Source organism: Lepus europaeus, chromosome 3 (assembly GCF_033115175.1).
Source record: "Lepus europaeus isolate LE1 chromosome 3, mLepTim1.pri, whole genome shotgun sequence".
NCBI lineage: Eukaryota > Metazoa > Chordata > Mammalia > Lagomorpha > Leporidae > Lepus > Lepus europaeus.
This window is the reverse complement of record NC_084829.1, coordinates 90,301,253-90,316,098: the sequence shown is the minus strand read 5'-3', so window position 1 is coordinate 90,316,098 and position 14,846 is coordinate 90,301,253.

Here is a 14,846-nt window from a genome sequence, read left to right as displayed (position 1 = left end):
AAAACTATAAGCAAATTGGTTACAGAAAGAACATTCGTCAACACAATCAAGGCAATTTATGATAAACCCACAGCCAGCATCATACTGAATGGGGAAAAGTTGGAAGCATTTCCACTAAGATCCTGAACCAGATAAGAATGCTACTTTCACAATTGCTATTCAATATAGTACTGGAAATTTTAGTCAGAGCCATTAGGCAGGAGGAAGAAATCAAATGGACACAAATTGAAAAGGAGGTAGTCAAATTATCCCTGTTTGCAGATGATGCGATTCAATATATAGAGGAACCAAAAGACTTCACTAAGAGACTATTGGAACTTGTAAGAGAGTTTGGTTAAGTGTCAGGACATAAAATCAAAACACAAAAATCAGTAGCATTTGTATGCACAGACAATGCCATGGCTGAAAAATAATTGTAAGATCAGTCACACCCAAATAGCTACAAAAATTTAAATATCTTGGAATACATTTAACCAAGGAGGTAGAAGATCTCTCTGATGAAAATTACAAAACATTAAAGAAATAAATAGAAATAGACAAATAAAAATGGAAAAAAAAACATCCATGTTCATGGATTAGAAGAATTAATATCATCAAAATGTCCATATGACAAAAAGAAATTTATAGATTCACTGTGACTCCAATCAAAATACCAGTGGCATTCTGTTCAGATCTAAAAAACAAAACAAAACAAAACAAAACAAAACACACACACACACACACACACACAAAATTCATTTGGAAACACAAGAGACCCTGAATAGCTAAAGCAAACTTAAACAACAAAACAAGGCTGGCATCACAATATTACATTTAAAGACATACTACAATGCAGTTATAATTAAAACAGCCTGGTACTGGCACAAAAATAGACATGCAGACAAGTGGAATGGATAGAAACCCCAGAAATCAATGAACACATTTACAACCAACTTATCTTTGACAAAGGAGCTAAAATCAAACCCTGGAGAAAGGACAATCTTCAACAAAGCATGCTGGGAAAGTAAGATCTCTGCATGTAAAAGTATGAAACAAAACCTCCATCTTACACCTTACACAAAAATCAACTCAAAATGGAATAAGGACCTACAACACAACGCCATCAAATTACTAGAAGAAAACACTGGGGGAAACTCTGCCAGACATTTCCATAGGCAAATACTTCTTGGAAAAGACCCTAGAAACACAGGCAATCAAAGCCAAAATAGGCAAATGGGATTACATGAAGATGAGAAGCCTCTGCACTGCAAAGAAAACTTTCAGCAAAGGAAAGAGGCAACTGACAGAATGGGAGAAAATATTTGCAAACTATACAGCTAATGAAGAATTAATATTAAGAATCTAAATAGAGAGCTCAAGAATTTCTTTTTTTAAAAAACTTTATTTAAAAAATTTAAATATCCAAAGTACAACTTTTGAATTATAGTGGCTTTTCCCCCCATATCCTCCCACCCACCTGCAACCATCCCATCTCCCACTACCTCTCCCATCCCATTCACATCAAGATCAATTTTCAATTATCTTTATACATAGAAGAAGATCAATTTAGTATATATTAAGTAAAGATTTAAACAGTTTTGACTCACACAGAAACAAAAAGTACTATTTGAGTACTAGTTATGCCTTTAATTCACATAGTACCACACATTAAGGACACAGATCCTACATGGGGAGTAGGTGCACAGTGACTCCTTTTGTTGATTTAACAATTGACACTCTTATTGATGACATCAGTAATCACCCCAGGCTCTTATCATGAGCTGCCAAGGCTATGGAAGCCTCTTGAGTTCGCCAATTCTGGTCTTATTTAGAAAAGGCCATAGTGAAAGTGGAAGTTCCCTCCTCCCTTCGGAGAAAGGTACCTCCTTCTTTGATGGTCAATTCTTTCCTCTGGGATCTCACTCACAGAGATCTTTCCTTTAGTTTTTTTTTTTTTTTTTTTTTTTTTTTTTTTTTTTTTTTGCCAGAGTATCTTGGCTTTCCATGTCTAAAATACTCTCATGGGCTCTTCAGCCAGATCTGAATGCCTTAAGGGCTGATTCTGAGCCCAGAGTGCTGTTTAGGACATCTGCCACTCTATGAGTCTGCTGTATATCCTGCTTCCCACGTTGGATCGTTCTCTTCTTTTTAATTCTATCAGATAGTATTAGCAGACACTAGTCTTGTTTCTGTGATCCCTCTGACTCTTAATCCTGTCATTATGATCAATTATGAACTGAAACTGATCAGGTGGAGTAGTGAGATGGCATTGGTATATCCTACCTTGATGTGATGAATTGGAATCCCCTGGCACATTTCTAACTCTCCCTTTAGGGGCAAGTCCAATTAAGCATGTGATGAACTGTACATCTCCTCCCTCTCTTATTCCCACTTTTTATTTAACAGGGATAACTTTTCCATTAAATTTAAACACCTAAGAATAATTGTGTGTTACTTACAGAGTTCAACCAATGGTATTAAGTAGAACAACAACAACAAAAAATACTAAAAGGAATAAAGTATTAAGTTTTCCCTTGACAGTCAGGACAACAGCTTATGAAGTCATTGTTTCTCATAGTGTCCATTTCACTTCAACAGGGTTCCTTTTAGGTGCTCAGTTAGGTGTCACTGATCAGGAAGAAAATATATTTATTCCTTTGGGACTGGCTTATTTCACTCAGAATGATGTTTTCCAGATTCCTCCATTTTGTTGCAAATGACCTGATCTCATTTTTTTTTTACTGCTGTATAGTATTCTATAGAATACATGTCCCATAATTTCTTTATCCAGTATACTGTTGATGGGCTTTAAGGTTGTTTCCATGTCTTAGCTATTGTGAATTGAGCTGCAATAAACATTAAGGTGCAGACAGCTCTTTTATTTGCCAATTTAATTTCCTTTGGGTAAATTCCCAGGAGTGGGATGGCTGGGTTGCATGGTAGGGTTATATACAGGTTTCTGAGGAATCTCCAGACTGACTTCCATAGTGGCTTAACCAGTTTGCATTCCCACCAACAGTGGGTTAGTGTCCCCTTTTCCCCACATCCTCTCCAGCATCTGTTGTTGGTAGATTTCTGAATGTGAGCCATTCTTACCGGGGTGAGGTGAAACCTCATTGTGGTTTTGATTTGTATTTCCCTGATTGCTAGTGATCTTGAACATTTTTTCATGTGTCTGTTGGCCATTTGGATTTCCTCTTTTGAAAAATGTCTACTGAGGTCCTTGGCCCATCTCTTAAGTGGGTTGCTTGTTTTGTTGCTGTGGAGTTTCTTGATCTCTTTGTAGAATCTTGTTATTAATCATTTATCTGTAGCATAGTTTGCAAATACTTTTCCCATTCTGTTGGATGCCTCTTCACTTTCCTGACTGTCTTTTGCAGTAAAGAAACTTCTCAATTTGATGCAATCCCGATAGTTAATTTTGGCTTTGACTGCCTGTGCCTCCGAAGTCTTTTCTAAGAAGTCTTTGCCGGTGCCTATAACTTGCAGGGTTTCTCCAATGTTCTCATAATTTGATGGTGTCGGGTCATAGATTTAGATCTTTAATCCATGTTGGAAGGATTTTTGTATAAAGTGCAAGGTAGGGGTCTTGCTTCATGCTTCTGCATGTGGAAACCCAATTTTCCCAGCACCATTTTTTGAATAGACCGTCCTTGTTCCAGGAATTTGTTTTAGATCCTTGATCAAATATAAGTTGGCTGTAGATGTTTGGATCAATTTCTGGTGTTTCTATTCTATTCCATTGGTCTATCCATCTGTTTCTGTGCCAGTATAATGCTGTTTTGATTATCACTGTTTTGTAGTATGTCCTGAAATCTGGTATTGTGACGCCCCCAGCTTTGTTTTTGTTGTAGAAGGTTGTTTTAGCTATTCGAAGTCTCCTGTTCCTCCATATGAATTTCAGCATCATTTTTTCCAGATCTGAGAAGAATGTCTTTGGTATTTTGATTGGTATCACATTGAATCAATAAGTTGCTTTTGGGAGAATGGACATTTTGATGATATTGATTTTTCCAATCCATGAGCATGGAAGATTTTTCCATTTTTTGGTATCCTCTTCTATTTCTTTCTTAAAGATTTTGTAATTTTCATCATAGAGATTTTTAACATCCTTAGTTAAGTTTATTCGAAGGTATTTTATTGTTTTTGTAGCTATTGTGAATGGGATTGATCTTAGAAGTTCTTCCTCAGCCATGGCATTGCCTGTGTATACAGAGGCTGTTGATTTTTGTGCATTGATTTTATATCCTGCTACTTTGCCAAACTCTTCGATGAGTTCCAATAGTCTCTTAGTAGAGTTCTTTGGAGCCCCTAAATAAAGAATCATATCGTCTGCAAAGAGGGATAGTTTGACTTCTTCCTTCCAAATTTGTATCCTTTAATTTCTTTTTATTGCCTAATGGCTCTGGCTAACACTTCCAGTACTATATTGAATAGCAGTGGTGAGAGTGGGCATGCCTGTCTGGTACCAGATCTCAGTGGAAATGCTTCCAACTTTTCCCCATTCAATAGAATGCTGGCTGTGGGTTTTTCATAAATTGCTTTGATTGTATTGAGGAATGTTCTTTCTATACCCGATTTGCTTAGAGTTTTCATCGTGAAAGGGTGTTGTATTTTATCAAAAGCTTTCTCTGCATTTATTGAGATAATCATATGGTTTTTCTTCTGTAGTCTGTTAATGTGGTGTATCACGTTGATTGATTTGTGAATGTTGAACCATCCCTGCATACCAGGGATAAATCCCACTTGGTTGGGTGGATGATCTTTCTGATGTGTTGTTGCATTCTATTGGCCAGAATTTTATTGAGTATTTTTGCGTCTATGTTCATCAGAGAGATTGGCCTGTACTTCTCTTTCAGTGCTGCACCTTTTTCAGGTTTAGGGATTAAGGTGGTGCTAGCTTCATAGAAAGAGTTTGGGAGGGTTCCCTCTTTTTCAATTGTTCTGAATAGTTTGAGAAGAATTGGAATTAGTTCTTCTTTAAATGTCTGATAGAATTTAGTAGTGAAGCCATCTAGGCCTGGGCTTTTCTTTGTTGGGAGGGCCTTCATTACTGATTCAATTTCTGTCTCAATTATGGGTCTGTTTAGGTTTTCTGTGTCTTCATGGTTCAATTTAGGTAGGTTGTACATGTCCAGGAATAAATCCATTTCTGATAGATTTCCCTGTTTGCTGGCATACAACTCTTTGTAGTAATTTGTGATGATTCTTTATTTCCGTGGTGTCTGTTGTTACATTCCCTTTTTCATCTCTGATTTTATTGATTTGGGTCTTTTCTTTTTTTAGTTAGTTGGGCCAATGGCATTTCAATTTTGTTTATTTTCTCAAAATATCAGCTCTTTGGCTGATTTTTTGTAATTTTTTTTTGATTCAATTCTGTTGATTTTTTCTCTAATTTTAATTATTTCTCTTCTTCTACTAGTTTTGGGTCTGTTTTGCTGCAGTTTTTCTAGATCCTTGAGATGCATCAATAGCTCATTTATTTGGTGCCTTTCCAATTTCTTGATGTAGGCACCCATTGCTATAAATATTCCTCTTAACACTGCTTTTGCTGTATCCCATAAGTTTTGATATGTTGTGTTGTTATCCTAATTTACTTCCAGAAAGTTTTTGATTTTTCTTTTGATTTCTTCTATGACCTAATGTTTATTCAGGAGCATGCTGTTCAGTCTCCATGTGTTTGCATACACTCTAGGGATTCCTGAGTTGCTAATGTCCATCTTCATTCCACTGTGGTCTGAGAAGCTGCATGGTATGATTTCAATTCTTTTGAATTTTCTGAGACTTGCTTTGTGGCCTAGTATGTGGTCAGTCCTAGAGTAGGTTCCATGTTCTGCTGAGAAGAGAGCTCAAGAATTTCAACAACAATAAAATAAACAAACCAGCTAAGAAATGGACAAAGGACTTGAACAGACATTTTTCAAAAGAAGAAATTCAAATGGCCAACAGACAATTGAAAAATTGTTCAGGATCACTAGCCATTCAGAAATGCAAATAAAAACCACAATGAAGTTTCATGTTACCCCAGTTAGAATTGGCTATCATGGGTCCAGCATTGTAGTGTAGCAGGTTTAGCCTCAGACTGTGATGCTGGTCTCAAATGGGTACCAGTTCTAGACCCAACTGTTCCACTTCTGATCCAGCTCCCTGCTAATGTGCCCAGGAAAACAGTGGAAGATGGCTTGAGTGCTTGTGTCTCTGCACCTACATGGGAGAAACAGAAGCAGCTCTGGCTCTTGGCTTCAGCATGGCCCAGCGTTGACCTTTGCAGCCATTTGGAGAGTTAATCATTGGGTGGAAGAATCTCTCTGTTTCTTCTCCTCCCTCTGTAACTCTCTGCTTTAAAAAAAAAAGAAAAGGGAAAAAAAAAGAATGGCTGTCACACAGAAATCAAAAAACAATAAATGCAGGCAATGATGTGGGGAAAAAGGTATGCTTCCTCACTGTTGGTGGGAATGTAAACTAGTAGAGTCTTTGTGGAAGACAGTATGGAGATTCCTCAGAAACATGAAAATAGATCTACCATAGGATCCAGCCATCCCCCTCTTGGGAATTTTCCCAAATGAAAATAAATCAGCATATGAAAGAGTTATCTCTACTCTCATGTTTATTGCAGCTCAATTTACATTAGCTAAGTTAGGGAAGCAAACCAAATGTCTATCAACCAAAAGGAAAAATATAATATGTTTTCCTTGATCTGTGGTAGCTAATAGAGCACAGAAAATATAATGTATAAGAACAAAATTAACATTTTGAGATTCTACTATTGTTGACAGCCCTCGTCTTCTCTGTTGAGGAACAGTGTTTTTTTCTTCTTATTATCTGTTGAATTCATTATTTAGTGGGGGGTGAAGCTTATCATTATAAAATAAACTGAAAGTATACCATTGTAAAAATTAAGAGAAAAAATAAGAAAGGAAGGAGGAGGGTGAATGGGAGTTTGGATTGGAGGGAGGGTGGGTTGGGAAGTATCACTATGCTCCTAAATAATCTTTATAAATTAAATACATCAAATTTGTCCACCTTATATAAATAAAAAATAAAATAGTAAAATAATACTGAACTTTAAATAATATAATAGATGGATAGAAAAACCAAGAAACAGAAACTTTCTAGAAATAGGTATAAGACTTATTTTCTGTCATCATAAATTAAAACATTAACAATAAGGAAACAAATAATGGCTTATTGTGGCACAGTGTGGTAAGCCACCGTTTGGGATGTCCACTTTTTGTAGTGATGTGTTTCATTCAAAACCTGCATCTAGTTCCAATACAGCTTCCTGCATATGTGCACTCTGGGAGGTAGCAGATGATGACTTAGGTACTTAGGTCCCTGCCACCCATATAAGATACCCAGATTGACTTCCAGGCCCCTGGCTTTAGACTAATCCAGCCATCAATGTTGAGGGCATTCAGGGAATGAAACAGTAAATAAAAGATACCTCTCTCTCTCTTTCTCTCTCTCTCTTTCTCTCTTATGACATATGATACAGTTCAGTGTAACACAGTTCATTCCCCAGGAGAATCTAAGTTTTCACTGTTACTGAATTCATAGAATATATAGAGGAATCTTTGTAGTTGTTAAATATAATGCTCAACATCTACACTGAAAACTTCTATGGGATGATAAAATGACTCAATAGGGACACTTTAGAGACATCTTTTTAACAATTTTCATTTATTTCCTTATTATAAAAAAAAATGGGCCATGATAGGGTATTTAGAAACTATGATAAGGAATTAGAAAAAAATCCCCAGTGATGTCACTGTGAATATTCACTTCCTTTAGTTTTCTCCTAGACCATAACTCCATGAACATTTTTACTTGTAGATTCTAACTAAGATTTTCATTAATTTCCTTATACACTTCTCAATCTATTTCCGATCTTGAGAGAAACTCAGTACTTTCAAAAGCATCCCCTAAATTCCAAATCCAAAGCGTAAACGTTTGTACCAAAAGACCTTGTGGAAAACTTCTCCCTAAGAATCTTTATAACTTGAGATTGATAACCACGAAGGGTTGGTTCACATTGCACAGGATATGCAATCTCACATTGTGAATTCATGGTAAAGTTCCTCTACCAAAGTTGAATTTCCCAGCCCTCATCTGTCCACATTTATCTATAATGTCATATCTCCAAAGATTGCTACAGAGCATGTTCAATCACACATGCTAATGCACATTCACAAACATGCATGCACATTTGGTCTACAAACAAGCTCTCAAAGTGTGGAAAATATACAAATATTTGTACTTCATATTAAAATTCACATATCTACCCTCTCACCTTCAAATGCATTTTAATGTCTATGTAATACCATGGATTATGTATAAAATATATTAACTTATTCTCTTTTGGGGAATAGAGTAATAAAGACTTACGAGTGTGTGTGTGTGTGTGTGTGTGTTTGCAATGTGTTTTACAGTACTAAGTGCAGTTGTGAAGAGATTTTTACATATAAACAATTGAAGGCAGCTCTGAATATTTCTTTATGGATGTTGATTACTTATTAGAAGATAAGCTATTGGCTAGTTCACAATATCCTAACAGGGCGCTGTGTTGTTTCCTATATTGGGGTACATATAATACATACATATACACAATCATTTATTTAACTTTTTTAATACTTGTCAGGATGAAGCTATTATATCTGCATATATTATTTTTATTTTATTTGCAATTTATGATTTGTGATTTTCCCATCCTTTCCTTTATTTTTTCTCTTAGAATGTGCATCATTCAAGCTCACCTAGGTTTTACCACAGTAGCTTTCAGTGATGAAGGCATTTGTTCTCTTTATTTGTTCCTACTACATGTCCTTGAGGGTTGCCTGGGGTTCAGCTCCTTGGTCCTGCTGACAGAAGTCACTATCTGGAACCTTAGTTACTATACATCTAGCAAACACAAAATACATTTTGTTCTATTATTTATTTATATAATGGGAGGAATTAAACTACACATAAATACAAATTGGAAAAATTATAAAATTCATTTAACCACTTTTTCTATTTTCAGGAATATTTTTCAATCAGCAAGGAAACTGCTTTGTCTCCTTGAACTGTAGTACCGATATCTCCAAGGGATTAGAAATTCTCTAAAAAGACTTCTGAAACAGGTAAAAAATGTTTGTCTCCCTCTAATCAAGAAAGATCAAAGTTAGGCATGGGAACAAGCCTAACCTTTTGAAAGACTCTTGTAAATACCTTCAGAAGTGGAGCTCTTGGCAGCCTTAGTTCTGCTAGTCCACTTCCGAGCAGGTGCGAGCCACTTTAGATTTCCTCTCACAGCTTCCTTTCCTGCCCTCTTTGTGGATTCTCCTCTTGTTTGCCCACCTGTCATGTTTCTTCTCATTCATACCTTCACAAGTCGAGTTCTCTCCACTTGATTCCAAAGCCACACTTCGGAGCTGAGTGAAGCAAGAAGGGTGCAAGCATCACTGTCTGGAGCCAATTACATTTTGCTTCTTCATCTCTGTCTAGAAGGAATTTATTAAAGCAATTAGAAACAAAATTAATAAATGATGTTGCCAGTTTCCTTGTTGTCTTGAGATTCTGTTAAAGAAGGTGAGTTCAATAGCTTTTAAATCATTAAGTCTGTGTGTTAAACTGCCCATTAAATGAAATATTCAAAGGCTTTCTTCCCCTAATTTCTAGTATTTTATATTCATATTCATTACTTGATCAATGTCAATTTTCCTTTGATTCACTCTAAACTGATTCATTTTCAATGATTACTTATGATTTATAAAGAAAAAATGCTTTGATGCATATATTTTGTGTCTGAAAACATTCTATCGAAATGATTTATGTACTGAGCTCCTCATTGCAGTTTTCTTTTCATTAGCAAAATAAAAAAAACATTATTATTCAACAGTAAGTACTCAGTTTAGACAGCGTGGCACATCCTATGCAATCATTTAGGATAAAATGGGCGAGTTTTGGTATATTCTTAAATGGAAAACAACGCACATAAAATACCTATCAGATGGTGTTATGCAGAAATGCTAACACATATCTTTCTAGATAACTATGGAAAATATTTCTGATGTTTTGCAATGGAAAACATTAGTTTGATAAATAAATAACAAAAATAAAACAGTAAAATTGCAAAACTTGCTGCTATTGTCAGTGTATTTGTTTGTTTTTATAAAACACAGCAAACTCTTTGTCGATGCACATTTTTTGAATGAGGATAAAAATAACAGTGAAAATAAGAGTCAGCATCATAAAATGATCTTTATGACTATTTTGGTCTCTCCCATCCCCTTCCCTCCCTGTGAGGATGTTGACCACATTTTTTAACACTTTTTCATGGTTTCCTTAAAACTAAAGTTTTTCTGATCTGACTCCTTTCCCATTCTTTCTTCTTTTTCCTCCTTCTTTATCCCTTTCTTGTTTTCTCTTCCCCTTCCATTTTGTCCCTTCCTTCTCTTTCCATTCATACTGTCTTCCTACCTATCATTCTTCATCTACCCCCATCTCCCCATGCTCCTGTTCTACCTGCCTACCCTCCCTTCTTTCTTCTTGCCCTCCTTTCCTTTCTTTGTAATTCTGTCCTTCCCCCTGTCTTTTGCCCACACTTCCCTCTTTTAGCTCTCTTTTTAAAAAAATAATAATAATATATTTTAACACAATATTTTTGTATCATGTGTACTTTCTTAAAAAGAATTATTACATTTTTTTAGAAAATGCAGAGTTATAGGGAGAGAGTTATATATAGAGAGAATTTTCCATCCGCTAGGTCACTCCCCAAATGCCCACAAGGGCGGGAACTGGGCCAGGCTGAAATCAGGAGTCTGGTTTCAGTCTTGGGCAGGGCCCCAGCACTTGGGCAATCTTTAGCTCATGAGCAGGAGCTAGATCTGAAATCAGGACTGGAGCTGGCAGTCTGACATAGGATGCAGATGTCACAGGCAGCATTTGAACCCACTGCACCACTACGACAGTCTGCCGTGTGCATTTTTAAATACATTTCCCCCAGCAGTTATGATATTTTGATATCACTCACAGTTTATAGATTAAGAAAATGAAGAGTGAAAAAATCACTTGCAAGTAAATGAGAACTAAGGTTTGAATTCAGATTGTATCCAACTTCATTATCTCTGTTCTATTACAATCTTCTCTATGTATTTATCTTCTACCTTATTAAACATGTAAACATCTGAGAGCCTAGATTGACTTGTATGTGTCTCTCGCTGTATTATTTTCTCACATAACCCATTTATTCTCATCACTTTCACAGCTCTCAAGGAGTCTTAAATCTTGGAATCTTATATCCATATGTTCACTCTTGAGCTGTCTCCAAACTCTGCACTCACTTCTCAGACCGTACACAATAGATACCTAACACGTGCTAACATTTAATATATGGTAATCATTATACTAAAACGTGGTGTTAAGTTAGTAGAGGATTTAATTTATGCAACAATAATGATATGCCCTGTATTTGAATATTTTTCTGATGAGGAAATTGAGGCTCATAGATGGTAATTGTCCAGACATAAGAAATTGATTATTTATTCTGGAATGAACTTACCTTTATTAGTAATGATTCAGAAAGGTTATTTTTACCCAGAATTTTCTGGAAAAGATGCAATGATTTATTTGGAGTTATTATTTGGCCCATGATTTTAAAAGTAACATTTATTTGCATTGCTTACACACTTACATCCAGTTAAATGTAACTACTAGATGTATTTTGATATCAGTTTGACATTATAAAACTGTTACATTTCCAGAACTGGAAGGCATTCAGTGAGACTTCAAGACACTCTGTGTGATTCTATCTTAAACCATCTTTATGTCACTGGTGGTATCATGTGTGTTGGGTATTTAATTCATAATTCAGGATCCTTATAAATGATCACAGAAACCTCTGATTCTATCAACTGGGTGCTAGAGCCTGTGCTAGGTACCAGGGGAAACAGCAAATATGAAAGGAAATGTCTTAATTTCGTAGTTTCAATTTATGATTCAAATCAAGGTCATTAGACCTGTGCCTACCCCAATTCTTTCTACTCATAGAGCTGAAGTCAGATAGGCAAATGCTTGTGTCACTTGTACCTTCTCATATAGACCTGTGGTATAGCTCTGAGTTCTAGGATGTGGCCTTTAAAATAATTAGCATCATATAAGTTGTTCATTTTTTGGTAAGTAATCAAATTAGAATGTTGTATGTTGCAGAGAATTTCTTTTTTTTTTTTACCTAAACTTTCTGTAATTTTTCCCAATGATACTTAATGTCTATAAAATAATCTATCCAAAAGATTTCTTCAAATTCTTAATTAGCTTTGACTATTGGAAACTTTGTGTCCTGTTTCTAGAACATTTCTTTCTCTATGAATTATTAGTAACCAGTTAAAAGTGGTTAGTTGTTTATTTGGATGACTACAAATTGGAAGGGAAAATCATGATTTCCAATTGCTTGAACAGTAAAATCGTTCATGCCAGACTGATTCTTCTATTTTTATATTTTACGAATATATTATTTTTCTTATTAATGGTTCATATTTACCTGTAATATCACAGAAGTTGACCACCAACAGAGATGAAATGAGAAGGAAGAGAGTTTGTGTAAGTCTGTGCGTTTATCTGTTGTTCATTTTGTTTTTGAAAGAGTAGACAGTATTCTTTATTACTAATTGATGAATATTTTGGTCTTACATAAATCATTGATTCACTCATTATAAAGTAATTGTGTTCACTAGATAATGCTCTTAAATCAAATGAATATTGAATAGTACTACAGAGTAGAAACTTGTCATTCGATGGCTTTCTATATGGATCTTTCAGTGGGCTTTCTAAATTGGACTGAGAAAAGGTAGGACAAAAATGCATTAAAAATGCTAGCAAAGGTGTTATTTGCAGTGTCTTTTAGTCTCATATTCCCCCACATAAGTGATTTTTTTTTTCTTTTTCTTTTTTCCTCAAAAGATTGTGAACTGAAGTAGTATATTTCTGTAAAAATACGAATACTAGTTTCAGTGATCATTTGCATTTCAAAACTCCTTCTTAAACAAAAAAAAGACCATTGGAGTTTTGATTTAACCTAATCCTCAGGGTCAGATCTATGTGACGTTTTAATAGGTAAAAGGCTCTGAGTAAAATAAATAAGCCATTGTTCCCCCTAACTCCCCTTCTTCAAAACTTGATGGAAATTCAGGTATTGTGAAAGAGGAAACAAAGGAGGTTAAAATTACAGCCCTTGTGAGGAACAATGATAAGCTTTGTTGCGCTGGTTTAAAAATATAAGATTTTTCTGAAGAAGATATAAAAGCGGCAAAACATGGGATATCTTCTGACTCTATAAATGTTGAGTATGAAATAAGCTGATATATGATATTTTTCTGTTCTCTTTCCCAGATCCAAGAATCCATTTATTTTATGGTTATCAATGTAAAGCAAAATTGATCTGTATTTCCTTTAACACACATATGAGGAAATCAGTATTTTCATGAGTATCATAATCAAACAAATAATTTTCAAAATAATCATAGATTCAACACTCTGTTTTATTAATCTATCACACATATGACGTTTCAAAGGAGAAACTACTTTTTCCTTGCCAGAAAACAGTTGTAGGCTGATAAAATATATGTTACAATATAGAATTGCTGCCTGTATTTTCTGCATGTATGGAGGTGGTGAATATAAAAAGTAATTCAGACTTATATATTCGCTAGGGAAAAAGCATTTCAAGGGTAGATAAATAAAATATGACAGTATACAAATTGTTTCAAGTCAATTCCCTGATTTCCTTAGGTCCATTCTGATTTTTTTAAACTCTATTTTTATTAATATTTGTTAATGCTTGTGTATGGATGTCTTCTGTACTATGTACCCTTGAATCATAAGGTTTTTCATGATCAAAGCATTTCCCATGGCAAAACCCCACTGTCAGTAGTGGATACATTTTAGATTACATACAGATATTGTATGCATATATGAGTATAAACATTATATATAAACACATACATGTATATATGTACACACACTTTCACACATGATCATGTACTTCAACATATCAATCTTAGAAAATGCTAAAATAATTTTAGCATTTCTCTAAGTATTAATTTATTTGAAATACTAAGCAAAATTAAAGCGATTCATCAGCTGGCATCGGTAATGCTGTCTCTCTCCAACAATGGTAGTTGCTCTGTGAAAAGTATTTGAAAATGTTTGAAGGTAAATTGTGTAACTCGAAGAAATAAATATATCTTCAGAGTTTAACTTGGTGATTTCAGTGTTCTACTTTCTTAGAGAAGAAACAGTGTCCTTTCTGGCTTAGTTATGCACACAAGTAGAGAAGCATCTGATCCAGGCACACTCTGGTAAACCAAATATATAAACTTACAGTGAAGGGAGACCTCTAGAATTAATATGTGGCATACATAAAGGCCTTTTTTCTTCTTCTATGTGTGCCTTCTAATTAAAGAAATATAATTTGCTTCTTTTTTGTTTCCTCTTCTAATTTTCCTTTGTTTTTGTTCCTTTGAAGTTGTTGATTTTCACTTTGGAAATTGGAGGCAGATAAAACTAGTTTTAGTTAAACATGGAAAATGTCTGGTAGGTAATTTCTAATATATAGGCACTGGTGTTTATATGTCCACAAAATCAGGGCTTCTTGGCTTCTTTCTTTTAGCATATTGATATCATAAGAGTTTTTCATTTCTCCCTTTTAGAGAAAACAGTTTTCCCTTTAGTCATATTTTCTAGATTTGTCATGCAAAGAAATGTCAAAAGAAAAATAAAAATTGCATTAAGAACCCTTTTCTTACTTTTGGTAAACTGTTAGAGCCATTTGTTTTATATTTTTGAATAAGACATTCCTTTAGGGTTAAATTAGTTTTGAAAGGGCATAACGA